Below are 14,810 nucleotides of genomic sequence, written 5' to 3' on the forward strand. Positions count from 1 at the left end.
GTAACTCCAAAGATGCTCAATTTCTTCTTAGAATCCAATCAAATCTCTATAAAAAATGACCTCTAATCAAAATGAACATTAATACAGAAATGTTTGTAACGTCAATTCTGTAGACTTCTGACATTTTGCAAACCAACTATCCATGTAAGACAATCTGGACTATTGTCTGTTAACTCCTCTCAGCTATTTCTAGATAAAATATAGAAAACACACTAACCATAAACTCAGAGCCATGAATTTGCTATAGTCCCTTAACTCACGGGCTAACCATTTCAAATCAGTTAGAAAAGTTAAAGAAGAACTGGGTCTAAGCCTTGTATTCCTAAATGTGCTTTATAGACACATGCCTGTGAGAGTAACAATATTAATCTCCCTTTCATATCAATAAGAAGCTCATACCAATGAACCTTAAATTTGAAATCAAAGTAAATTTTGTACCATTTAAGAAATTATAACTTCATCTTAATAACACTTATACATATTTTCTACCAATAGGTTACGACTATCGAATAAATCTTAGCTAATCCTCCCTGTTCCAACAAGACCACTACTTTTACCTAGAAAGACAGCCCAATATTAACCACCTTAGTCCCCAAGCCCAGGGAATAGGGGTGCTGACTCTTTATTAACTTCTTCAACCTGATTATGGATGTTGAGATATTAGAAGAGGGGCAAGAAAATGAGTAAATTGATAAGCCTCTGATGCTGTGTCTTTACATCATCCAGCTGGAATTCCAGTACATCAGAAGTCTGAGCAGGTCAGCTCAACTTGCTTGATGAGTAGATACACCAAGGCTGTGTATTCTGCAATATACAATTCTCAAAACAAATTTTAGTATCAAGATAATTTTTTGTTTGCCTTCTGGAATCTAGTCTTCTGGTGGCCTGCTTCTGTCATGTCTAATCCATATAATTCTGGGAGTTTTTATAAGGTGTGCCCCACCATCCTCCCATTCCTGCCTCCCTACTCTCAAATTCCCCAATGTTAAGGGATCCAAACTTTCAAGCACCAAGGCCCTCCACTTCCAATGATGCCTAACCACTTACCCCATCACACCTCCTCCAATTACTATGAGGGTGTGCTCCAACCATCCTCCCATTTTTGCCTCCCTGCTCTCAAATTTCCCAACACTAGGGAATCCAAACTTTCAGGCACCAAGACCATCCACTTCCACTGATAACTAGCAAGGTCACCCTCAACTACCTATACAGGTAGAGCCATGAGTCCCTCCCTTTGTTCTCAGGCTGGAGATTTTAGAATGGCTACTCCAGCTTGTTTCTTAGGACCATTTGCTTGAAAAATTGTTTCCCAGACTTTTACTCTAAGGTAGTGTCTGTCTTTGTCACTGAGATGGGTTTCCTGTATGCAGCAAAATGCTAGGTCATGTTTACATATTCAGTCAATTAGCCTATGTCTTTTAATTGTGGAATTGAGCCCATTGATGTTAAGAAATATTAAGGAACAGTGATTGTTGGTTCCTGTTATTTTTGTTATTAGAGGTGGAATTATCTTTGTGTGGCTATCTTCTTTTGGATTTGTTGGAAGATGATTACTCTTTTGCTCTTTCTAGGGTATAATTTCCCTCCTTGTATTGGAGCTTTCCAGCTATTATCCTTTGGAATGCTCTGGGTTTGTGGAAAGATATTGTGTAAATTGGTTTTATCATGGAATATCTTGATTTCTCCATCTATGGTAATTGAGAGTTTTGCTAGTAGTAGCCTGGGCTGCCATTTGTGATCTCTTAGGGTCTGTATGACATCTGTCCAGCATCTTCTAGCTTTTATAGTATCTGGTGAGAAGTCTGGTAGGTCTGCATTTATATGTTACTTGGCCTTTTTCCCTTACTGCATTTAATATTCTTTCTTTGTTTTGTACACTCGGTGTTTTGATTATTATGTGACGGGAGGTATTTCTTTTCTGGTCTAGTCTATTTGGCATTCTATAAGCTTCTTGTATGTTTATGGGCATCTCATTCTTTAGATTAGGGAAGTTTTCTTCTATAATTTTGTTGACGACATGTATTGGCCCTTTAAGTTGGGAATCTTCACTCTCATCTACACCTATTATCCTTAGGTTTGGTCTTCTCATTGTGTCCTGGATTTCCTGGATGTTTTATCTTAAGAACTTTTTGCATTTTGTGTTTTCTTTGACAATTGTGTCAATATTTTCTATGGTATCTTCTACACCTGAAATTCTCTCTTCTATCTTTTGTATTCTGTTGGTGATGCTTGCATCTATGACTCCTGATTTCTTCCCTAGGTTTTCCATCTCCAGGGTAGTCTCCCTTTGTGATTTCTTTATTGTTTCTACTTTCATTTTTATGTTCTGAGTGGTTTTGTTCAATTCCTTCACCTGTTTTTTGTGTTCTCTTGTAATTCTTTAAGGGATTTTTGTGTTTCCTCTTTAAGGACTTCTACCTGTTTACCTGTGTTCTCTTCAAATTTTTTGAGAGTGTTATTCATGTCCTTCTTAAAGTCCCCTATCATCATCATTAGAAGTGATTTTAAATCTGAATCTTGCTTTCCTAGTGATATGGGGAATTCAGGACTTTCTTATGTAGGAGAACTAGGTGCTCATGATGCCAAGTACCCTGTGTTGCTGATTCTTATATTCTTGCACTTGCCTTTCCTCATCTGAATTTCCTTAGTGCTACCTGCCCTGTCTCTGACTAGAACTTGTCTTTCCTATTATCTTGGTTGTATCAGAACTGTGTGGGGTGGATGTTACTACTGGGATTAGAGCTGGGGCCCAAGATCTGCTCAGTGCTAAGGTCCAGACTGAAAGAAACCAGTGCTCTGGGCCAGGAGTGATTTCCTGGGTTCTAGTGGATCCCAGTTACTCCCTGTTTAGGGCAAGTGTTGCTGTCTCCTTACCTAAGATGCTGCCCAGATTAGATCTCCTGTGAGTCCTGCTTCCTCTGGGTTCTGTGAGATTGGGGGCATAGCTGCCACTCTGGATCTGCTCAGTGCTAGAGCCCAGACCAGAAGGACAGCAAATTTTTCGTGAGCATCCAGATTTAGAAAATTGAGAATGAACAAGGCATGATGGAGAGTATTTCTGGGAGACCCTTCTGGGGGTATAACTCCCACTCTTTTGTTTTTTAAAGGCCAATTTTTCAGAGGTCTTTGTAAAACCAGGGCAGAATAGCAAGTAGCTACTCCTCAAACAGTTATGAAAATATTATTTTAAAGTTCCATAATATCTATTTTATAATACCTTGTCCTTGAGGATTATAAGGAATCCCAATAATATGGATAATATTAAATTGTCAACAAAACATCTCAAATATCTGACTGCCATAGTCAGTTTTATCTACCTTAATCTTATATGGAACACCAAGCATAAAAAAAATCTAGGCAATAACTAATTACATTTTTAAATATTTCTTTTATTAAAGCAATTGTAACTAGAAAGCCTAAAAAGGTGTCAAATCACATATATATGTTTTAAATTTCCAAAATCAAAAATAAATCTACTTACCATAATTGACTAGATATAAGTCTTCAAGGATTAATACCATTATAAAAATGTTGAGGCACACTAAAGACAAGTTTTTTATAATTTGACTTGTATGCTCTCTAGAAATACCAAATTATTATCTCAAGCTGTTATTATTAAACATATATAACAATTACTAAGCAATAATAATAATCCTATAAAAATTCTAAAATTATATTAATAATTATTAAGCTCTTTATAACAGGACTGCTATTAGGCCCTTCTCTGATAGTCAAAACTGTAATGAGAACTTTCAGTCTCCCAAGTGTCATCAGTTAATTGTTCTCATAATCCAAAAGGTTGTAAAACAATTAGCCAAAGTTCATTAAAAGGGAACCAACAATTTGCTATAGGTGTTAGGACAGAAGATAAAATATTGTCTGGCTTATCTACACAAAACTTCAGTGATAACTTAGTAATAGTTGTAAACCTTCAGTGAACCTATGGAGCCACACAGGTGATGGATGTTTAGCCAGATAATTAGTCTTAATGGATATGCATGTAAACATTCTCTGTTATGAACTTCTATTTCAATTTATGATTTAATTTTTGGTGTGAAATTGTGATGAACTTGTAACATGTGATCATATATTTTAAAAGATGTATAAATACTGAGGACAAAGAGATGAGAGGCAGATACAATGGAGAGATAGAACAGAACTCTTCACCTTTTTTCCACTCAGAGTAGCATATAAATAAAAAATTTTCCCTTTTCCCAGGTAGAATAGTTTTCCTTTTCTTCATTTAGGACTTTTTTACTTCTCCTCTTAAATAGCTTTTATTGGAAACCTTTTACACTTAATAACAAACTTTATAGTAACTTTTCTAAGGGTCTTTCTTTTGAGTCCTCAGAGTAGCAGGCATAGATTAGAGCCCAGCAGTTCTTGTTGAGATAGAATAAAGGCTGTTAACTTGATTCTTGACTGTTTTAGGATGAGGTGCTAAGTGCCAGAAACTGCAGTTTCTGGCCTCAAAGGATCACAGAAGGCAGGTCAGCTACAGTGGCACAGCAACCCAAATAAACAAATCTTTATTATATAGCAACCCCAATGTAAAGAATAAGATCATAAGATCGTATGGCCAATTGTTTTGTAAGGCCTGTAATCTGTCTAGTATATAAATCTGTTATGGCATTTTTCTGGGGTTCAGGCAATCCAGTATGAGCTCTTAAATGTCTTATAAAATTAAGGAAAACTATATATATATATTTTTAATTGAGCTGTATTTGTAAATTTTAAAAAATTAGCAATATCTGAAAAAGAAACAATTTCAAGCAATTATAAACCATGAGCTATGTACTGTCTATGAATATATAAATTGAAAACTTAATTTTTCAGCATTTTAAACAATGGCTACAGCATGTGATTTAATTATTTGTGCTGAAGCGGGGGGGAATTCAAAAGAATAAATATGTAATTTGATTATATATATTGTCTTCCCCATTAGATGAGCTATCTATTAATAATACAGTAAACATATTTTTTATGGACTGTATGTATAAATTTATAAGAAATATAAAAGCATGTATAGAGGAAAACTATAACAAATTGGTCATGTAATAGGCCAAATATCAGTATTCTTTAATAACCAATTTTATTATTGTTTGGAATAAGAAATATTTACATTAAGTTCTCCCTCAAAAATACCTTTGTAATCTTGACCTATAATTTTGTATTAACACAGCAACAACTTCAAAACAGGATGTCAAAACTTTCTTCGGAAATAAAGAAATATGAATCTACATTAATGGTCTCCTTTATCAAAGAACTGTTATAAAAACAGCCAACAACTAATCAGTCTATATAATATATCTATTAATAATTAACAGCTTCTTATACTTTCTGTAAAGTTACTCCTCTTTTATCAGTTAATTGTCAAGGGAAATTAGGATTTGTATCTCCCTTGAAAACATCAAACAGAAGCTACAGTCCTCTTGTGGTGAGCTTAAGGTAAGGTTTTAGCCAAATAGCATCTCTTAGAAGCTTTTGAAAATAATTTAAAGTAAACTATCTTTTCTTATTTGAATTTTCTGTGTCACAATTCATTTAGGAATAAAGCCTGATATCTCAAATATTGAAAATATATTGTCTTTGAATGGTTTTTGGAACAACAAGCACTCTCTAAATTTTCAAAGCTTGTTGTATGAGAGCAAAGGCTTGTATTAAAACTCCTTTAGAGGAATCAGCTAATAAGCCAATTGTGTAACAAAAGACAGTGTTCATCAGGGCCTTGTTTGATCCCAGATAAAACTCTTACTGAAATCTCTTTTATACATCTGGTTTTTGAATGACTCTAACCCTGAATTACCAGTTTTAATCCAGCTTTGTTTTTACCAAATTATAAATTTTTAATTATACCCAATAACTTATAGGCTAATAATATAACCAAAACATGTAAAACATATTTATACTGTTAAACCAGTCAAGAACAAAAATAAAATACACATCTTATAGATTTTACCCAAACAAATTTTTCTTACCTTTTCTAGTTGTAATTTTAAGAGAAAAGCACCCTTTTCACTTGTCAAAATGGAAAAAACAACTATCAATTCCTTTACTATAGAAGCCAAATAACTGTTGCTCCCCCACCCACCCCAACTCCTGCCAGTGCTTTTCCTGCTGTGCCCTATTCCCAGTCACAGAGCAGGGTAATTTATCTATCAGCCTCTGTTGTGTAAACTTGAAACTGCCTTTTAAGCATGTTTTAAACTAAATCGAGGGGTGGAAAGCAAGCAGTTTTAACCATTTTTTTTTTCTTTCGAACATGAAACACAGAACAACAGTCATCCAAATACACAACACAAAGACAGACAATTGACACACATGAACAGATTGGTGTGCCAAGGACAGACAATAGACAGAAAAAGCAGGACTGAGAACCTCTCCAATAGGAGCAAGAGAGAAGGTGGATGTCTTCTGACACTCTCTTGCCCCCAGGAGGGCTCTGAAATAGGTTTTTTCATTTTCTTTTGTTAACACGCCAGAGAGCAGACAACTGTTTTAGCCCTTTTTCTCTCTCAATTTTAGGTTTAACTTTTTATCTCCTCATTAGGAGGCACAACATTTTCTTATCGATAGTCCCCTCTTAAGAAAAACAATACTAATGAAATAAAAAAAAATTTAAAGATAGCAGACCATTGGCAATGATCTGTGATGGGAACTCTATTGGAGAATGAACCCTGTTGCCCCAGGGGCCTGTCCTGGGGGTGAGGGTCAGAGGCTGTCCCCTCAGAAAATTTTCCTAATGATGTGGTGGTAAGGGGCAAACAATCGTGCCTGACATGGTGAGAATGGTAGCTGTGCACCCCACCACAGCAGTAACTTCTGCCACAGCGGCTGTGACATGGTGAGAACAGCAGGGACGGCGTGGACTCTGGTCTGAGGGAATGCCTAAGTAATAACCTGCTTAACTAGAGACTCTTCCCATGGGCAAGGACCAATCCCTGATACTATTAATGATTCTCTGTTATGCTTGCAGGCAGGAGTCTAGCATGGCTGTACTCTGAGAGGCTCCACACAGCAACTGATTGAGACAAATGCAGAGATCCATAACCAAACAGTGGATGGAGCTTATAACTCTTATGAAAGAGTTGGGGGAAGAATTTGAGGGTCCAAAGGGGATCGGAACTCCAGTGAAAGACCAAAAGAGTCAACTAACATGGACTCTTGGGTGCTCTCAGAGACTGAACCACCAATCAAAAAACATACTCAGGCTGGAGCTAGGCCTCCTTCATGTATGTGTAGCAGATGTGCAGCTCAATCTTCATGTGAGTCCCAAACAACTGGAGCAAGAGTCTATCTCTAAAGCTGTTGCTTGACTATGGAATCTGTTACCCTATCTCAGCTATCTTGTCTGGCCTCAGAGGTATAAGTGCCTATCCCGGCAGAGACTTGATATGCTAGGGTGGGGAGATAGCAAGAGGGGATCCACTCTGTCTCAGAGGAGAAAGGAAGGGAAATGGGGAACTGTGGGAAAGGAGAACTGGGAAGGACACAGTTTTTACAGGGATATGAAGTGAATAAATAAACAAATAAACAAACAAACAAATAAAATGGTAGAAAAATAAACACATGACACAAGTTCCCTGAAAAAGCAAAAAAAGAGAGAGAAAGAAAGAAAGAAAGAAAGAAAGAAAGGCAAATGTAGAGACTCTCTTGAGATATTTTCCAGTTTACCATTGTTTAGGTTTCTAGAACAATAGATTAAGTCAAAGAAAAAGTGTTGTGATAGCCTAGGAATAATCTTCCAAGTTGGTACCGGGATTGAAAGTAAATTCATTTCATAAATATTGTATCACCCTCTCCTATGCTGTGTAAATTTTTCTTAGATGCTGGAACCGGCTCAGGAGGGAGTCCCACGAGAATCTCCTGCTTAGCTGAGGATAGGGTGCAAATAGCAGCTGCCTGTATCACCGCCTCTGCCCCTGAGGGGTCCAGAGGGATGGAGTGTGAGCAAGAAGAGTCCACTGCTGCCTCTGACCCAGCAGAGAGGGGAGAATCCTGAAGGCATTTAGGGGGACCCAGCATCTTCCAGAAGTGTTACGGCTCTTTACTGAGCCGGGAGGTGCCGAGTAGCTAGCCAAGAAAAGAGGGGATCTCTTTCCCAGTGTTACAGCTCTTGCTGAGCCGGTGAGGTGCCTCATGAGGTGCTGGCTAGCTGGTGAAGAGGGGAGGGTCCACGACAGAAGCTCTCGGACAACAGGATGATTCTCACAAGCACTTTACTTCTGAGTTGGGCTGATATATACAGTTTGGGGTGGGTTAAGGTTTGGCAGCAGGTAACCCTTATTGGTTTGGTTGGCCATAGAGCTCTCTCTGTGGGAGGGGCTGTGGAGGGCTGAAGCTGAGACAGCCAGGGGCCCAGGAACAAAGCTGAACACTTTCCATCCCAGGGGGTTCTCCAGGATTCAAAGCTCATTCAACCAGGCGCCCAGCTGTCTCACATAGCTCACCGCACCACACTTAGATTGTAAAATATCTTCCATAGACTGTTTTTGATTGCTAGAACTCTGAGTTTTAGGAAATTATTCCCTACCATTTTTTCTTGCTGTGTCATTTGTTCCAAGGGTTCCAGTATAGCCTAGAAGCAGATGAAACTCTGAAAACAAACAAACAAACAAACAAAAAACCCAGGAACTATTTTTTTAAGTTAGAGCCTACCTTAACATTAACACAAACACAGACACACACACCACACACACACACACACATGCACACACACACACATGCACACACACACACATACATAGAGGGAAGGAGGGAGGGAGGGAAGGAGGGAGGGAGGGAGGGAGGGAGGGAGGGAGGGAGGGAGGGAGAGACAGACAGACAGACACAGAGAAAGACAGAGACAGAGCAAGAAGGAGAGAGGGAGAGAGAGGGAAAAAGAGGTCTTACATCCCATTTGAGATACTCTTTATACACTGTAACATTGATATATCTTCATGAAGAAATAGGATCTATTTCTACACACTACCTCCTTGAATCACGTTTTTCTAAAACAAAATGACAAAAATATTGTTCTCTTTGCCAGACACAGTGACATATACATGGAGTCTCGGGAGTCAGGATGTAAAACAAGAGCAGAAGCACAAAGTCATCCTCAGCTACATAGCAAGTTTAAGCCTAGTTTAATTCACATGAAATGCTGTCTCATAAAAGCAGAAACAGAAGTTAAAAGCATTATTAATGACTAAGTCTAGGCCGTAAATGGAAATACAGCTTCTCACTGCCCTCCTCCTCTCCCCTCTGCCTTCTCTGCACCTCTCTTTTTCTCCTTGTCATTTCTTGTAGTCCAGGCACCAAATTTTTGAAGAAATTCAAGCCATGGAGAGCAACTACAGGTAAGGTTCTAGCTAACAACTTCTATCACTTACCAAACACGAATGATTTGGGAGCATAAGTGATTCCATCTAACACTTCAAATGTTCCAGCCATAGCTCTTAATATAAAGCATAGAAAAGCCTTCCTCACAAAATTCCATCTGAATTGCTGACCCAGAAAAATCATAAGCCGATGAATATAGCTAGAACTTTAAGTCACTAAAGCATGGAGTGATTTGTAATGTAATGATACAGTATAAAAAGAATTTGGTGGTTACATAACCTGAGAAAGTTATAGTAGCATCTTAAAGTATGATTCTAGACATTAAATACCTCTGTCAGCCCATCAATCACCTGCTTGGTTACACATGAGATTTAGAGAGAGTCCTTTCACAGAATGTTCTTCAAGTTCATTACAGAAACACCAAGTCCAAAGATGAAAAGCTGCAGTATATATTTCATCACCTGAGTGTCAAGGAATGAACTCTGCTCTGTGTGAGTAGAATACACATGACATTTTATGCAACTATAATATTTTGAACTTGCCTATTGCTTTCCAAACATGAGTTTATAAGACTTAGAAGCCAAAAAAAAAAAAAAAAAAAAAAAAAAAAAAGACTTTATGGTTCCCAAGATGCTTGGTTCCTATGCTTGAGAAATTTGTTTGCACTATGCCATCTAGCTAAAGTGCTTTCTTTGGAAATTTTCCCAAGCATCACCTAATGAAAAACTTCCATACTCTCGGAAAATCCTGGGCATGGAAAATCCCAGAACAGCATTTCATATGACCAAAAGAGTCTTCTCAGGATCCTGCCATACTGAGTTGATACTGCAAAAGGACAGAGTCATCGAACATACAGTGGAAGAATCATTTAATGCAGGTTTAACCTAATTCTCCTCTAAGACCCTGAATAGTTCACTAGTTCTGGTGTTGTAGAAATTGAGAAGCATCAGCATGACCACTGGCCAAAGCCACTCCCTTCTATTTACCGTGCTGCCTCAATGTTACCATCTTACCATCCATGTCCTTTAGAGAAATAAAAATATGCTAGAGTTAATTCTTTATGAAAATATGTTAGTAAAAAAACTAGCTAAAACTTAAGAAAAAATGAAAGTGAGAGAAAGAGGCATTTGTCAGAAAATAAAAGAATAAATACAAGAGAAAACTGGAAGCAGGAACTTGAACTCTGTAGGATTTATCCAGCTCTCCAATGTGCCAGCTATTCGTATCTTAGGTAAAGTCTCTAAAATTGCAAACCTAAACATTAGCAAAAATGGGCTTATGTTCCTTATGTTCACTATCTCTCAAATATCAGAAAGGAGTGGTGCCATCCTGTCTCTGATAGAAAAAAAAAAAAAAAAAGACAAAAACAAGGGAAACCATGATTGGCCAGTACAGACTAGGAGCTAGGTAGGAACTAGGTATTTATCTACAACTTAATCACTATAGAAAGGGAATAACACTGTATGAATAAGAAAAAGATCTCTCAACTAGATCATGAATCTCCATCTAATTTCTGTATTGTGTACCTGTAGCATGAACAAGAATGTGAGTCACTAAAAGGGAAAGAATGAGATACCCCAAAGAAGGAAGTGGCCTGGGACAAATGTATGGTCACCCATAGAAGCCGTTATCCACTTATAACACTTTAGATTCTTTTATCCAATATATATTTTAGGATCTATTAGGAGTGGACTGATAGAAAAAAACTTGACTCTCAGCAATAGAGAAAGGGAAATGAAGGGCATAATATTGATAAAGAATTGTTTCTACTTTCATAATTGTGGTATTTCTGTAATTTATTATCATTTGTGTGACACTCATATCAATATATATGCAACACTCATGTTAAATCCTGCTTTGTACACAAAATATATTTACTGAACTGCCTGAGAAGACAAACATTATGATGAAGCCGCAAATATCATACTAAAGAACCAGGAGTGGATCAAAGCTGGCTGAAAGTAAGGTAGTCTCAGCAACGAAGAGTCGGTCCATGGAAACAATACCTTTGAGATATAACAGGATTTCAGTGACATCAGAGAGACTATGCCAGCATACACAAGATCTGCACAGGTTCAAACAAAACAAAATCCCAGCATTGAGAATGGAAAGCAGATTCAAAGTCCCACCCTTAACCAAGAATCTTTTGTAATTGATACTTGCTGGTAAAAGGGAAATCAGTTTTCTCCAATGCAATGTCAGTGGGTACATCAACTAAACCCCAGTGCAGACCTAATACCCAGGAGAACGCAGCTAAAAACATATAGTCCATAGGTGTTTGGTGTTTGTGTCCTTTATGTTTTATTTTTCTTAGGCTTTTTGTTGTTTTTTTAATTGATTCTTTTGGAGAGGGGGTGGAGAGGGAAAGAGGGAGACAGGGAGACAGGGGGATGGGGAGAGGGGGAGAGAAGAAGAGAGAGAAAGAGGCATAAAGTTGGGAGGGTAGAGAGATGAAACGGATTTGGGAGGAGTTGTAGTTGTAGCATGAAAAAGAATTTAATCAAAATATAGTGTATAAGATATATATCAAATAAATATTAATAATTATATGAAAAAGAAATTGGTTTGAACTTATGTATTCATGTAAATGTCTATGTATGTAACAATAATAATTTTAAAAGAGTCTATAAATTTGAGTGGAAGTTGGGGGGAGGCTTTAGGAAGGTAGGAAATTACAGAAACAGAATGCACATACATGAAATATTTTTAATTTAAAAAAGAAGTAGAGTCGGAAAACCAAAGAGAAAGAGGGTAAACAGTTAACTTTCAACTCATCAGATACTTGCTTTCCACAAGCAGATTCTAATTTCAATTTCAGAATCTGGGTTTTGGCTGTTTCTCCAGGATCCTAGATCAAGTCACCAAATGTCCTCTGTGGTTGAATTTTCAGATTGCTACCTATTTCTATGACTAACCTGAAAACGGGGGCGGGGGGGGAGCGGGTCTGGCACAATCCCAGGTGCCCGTTAGCCTCAGATGCCTGGCAAGCTATCTAATGTAACCAATGCATGTTCTTCTGTGACGACTTATACAAAAGAGTTTTCCTCAAATTAAAATGCTTACGCCTGAGAAAAAAGTCACCAAATGATATTGCAAACCTTCTTAAACTTTTATTAAAGCTCTAAATCTCTTCTCTAAGGTAAGGGCATGTAAAATCTAATATGTGCAAAATTGGAAACTAGCTGCATTCTCACACATGGCAAAGAACCTTAATGTTCTCCATGGATAAGTGAATGAAAAATGCCTCCCACTAGTGCTTATATCTGAACACTTGGTCCCAGCTAGTGGTGCTATTTGGGAAGTTTATGGAACATTTTTGGAGTTATTGTCTTGATAAAGAAAGAATATTACCTGATGAATGAGTTCAGCCTGGCCTCACTTCCCACATTCCCAACATACCCATATATATATATGAAAGTACAGATGTGTGTTTATGTGTGTGTATATATACACACATATATATATATATATATATATATATATATATATATATATATATATATATACAGAGACAGAAAGAGAGAGATTCATTTTATAAGTTCTTTACTTCAGAGAACCCTGACTACTACAAGACTATATGTGATACTTTTCAAAATATTTCTCAACTTTTATACAAATCACTGTCTAATTGACCATATGAAAATGACTAAATAAAAGTCATCTTTTCTAGTACAACACCTCATCTCTTGACGAAAACAAATTTTTTTTCAGCTGCTTAAAGGCCACTAGTTATCTTTCACTTGTCTCTCACTTTGTACATCACCTCATCCCTCCCTCATCATTTCTTTGTTTCCTCACATCACCCCTTCTTCAATATTTTTATCCACCTATGTCTTATCTTCTCCCTCCTTTCTATTTCAGAATCATACATTGAAGTCCCAACTATCTTCTCTGAAGTTGTGTTTCTCTGGGAAGAGTCAACCTTCTCCTCCTGAGTAAGGAAAACATTTAAAGAGATAACTGGACAAGCAGCTGTGAGAAATGAAGGAGGCTAAATATGAGAGCATAAGAGTGAGAAGCATAGTCTACGGCCATACCACCCTGAACACGCCCGATCTCGTCTGATCTCGGAAGCTAAGCAGGGTCAGGGCCTGGTTAGTACTTGGATGGGAGACCGCCTGGGAATACCGGGTGCTGAAGATAAAAAAAAAAAAAAGAGTGAGAAGCATGGACAGATGCTGCCTTCTTCAGGGAAGAATGCTGTTCTACTGAGTTCTCCAAACATTTTCTGCAGGTAATCATGCTCAAAATACTGATGGAATACAATGTGAAATATAAGACATTGGACAATACTCAGCTGAGAATAGCTTACAAGAATATGCAGTCATGGGTTAGATAAATTGATCAGTGTTTAAGAGTATTTGCTTTATTTCCAGCACCTATGTGGGATGATGAATAATCTCATGTAACACCAATTTCAGGATATTTGATGCTCTTTTCTTGCCAATGCAAACACCTACATGTGAAACACACACACACACACACACACACACACACACACACACAGGCAAAAGCATATGACATTTACAAGATACAAACTACAGAAATATTACTGAAGTCTAATAACAATAAAGTTAGATTTTATTCATTTCTGCATAGTCATATACTTTCCAGAGTAATTGTAAGTACATGCTTAGGTACAAAGTTATAGTTTTAGAATAAGTGAGGCCAATAATGTGAGATTCCTAAGTTATCATAGCAGAAAGATTTTCCTACAGATTTTCCTGAAATACAGTATCAAAACAAGGAATGAGATATTATTAAAAGGTTGTGTTCTTGCCACTGTGCAATAATTAAATTTAAATAGATAATTTTGTAAATTGGATCCTGTTTCCCCATAAATCACAATTACCCAGAGGCTCCGTTTCCTTTATGATTGATGTTTAATTGGCTGTGTGCTCATGCTCCAGGATCTAATTTTTCTCCCAATCTGTCACGTCAAATAGCTAATGATGCGTAAGTAAGTACTTACCAGAAATGGGGAACAGACTTTAAACTGCCAAAATTTATTTTTTTAATTTAAACTCTCAACTCTCTTCTTTCTTTTATTTCTTGCCCCTTTCTTAGCAAAATGATTTGTTTTGAGGAAAAGTGAACACAGCAAAGATATCTGGAAAGAATTTCTCTCTGTGTCTTATTTCTAAACCCATTAAAAAAAGTGTTTTCTTTCTCTTTTCAAAGCCTCTGGGGGAAAAAGCCAAATTCTGCTTTAATGGTGGAATTCACAGTGAGAAAGCATCCTGACCTAGTTCATTCGCTGAGTATCACAAAGACCTCTGAGCACTAGGAAGAAAAACAATCAGCCTGAAACCCAGGTTCTAGAAATTCTCCATCAGAAATGTGTAAACACTCAGACAGTCAAGTGACTTTTTCAAAGTACTGTGAATCTTCATACAGCCACCATCTGAAAAGCACAAGTGGGCCTGTGATATAAGTGATCTTGTCAGCTTCTGGGGGCTGGAATTTGCTGGTGGCAGAAACCCGATTAC

General features: G+C 37.4%; 1 non-coding gene across 1 annotated transcript; it reads left to right on the forward strand.

Moving 5' to 3' along the window:
- The first annotated feature begins 13,344 nt into the window (after nt 1–13,344).
- Nucleotides 13,345–13,464, forward strand: LOC117702551 (5S ribosomal RNA). The gene has a single exon (XR_004606075.1). It is a non-coding gene; the product is annotated as a 5S ribosomal RNA (ribosomal RNA).
- The last annotated feature ends 1,346 nt before the right edge of the window (nt 13,465–14,810 follow it).

The sequence above is a fragment of the Arvicanthis niloticus genome, unplaced genomic scaffold (genome assembly GCF_011762505.2).
Source record: "Arvicanthis niloticus isolate mArvNil1 unplaced genomic scaffold, mArvNil1.pat.X pat_scaffold_971_arrow_ctg1, whole genome shotgun sequence".
Lineage (NCBI taxonomy): Eukaryota > Metazoa > Chordata > Mammalia > Rodentia > Muridae > Arvicanthis > Arvicanthis niloticus.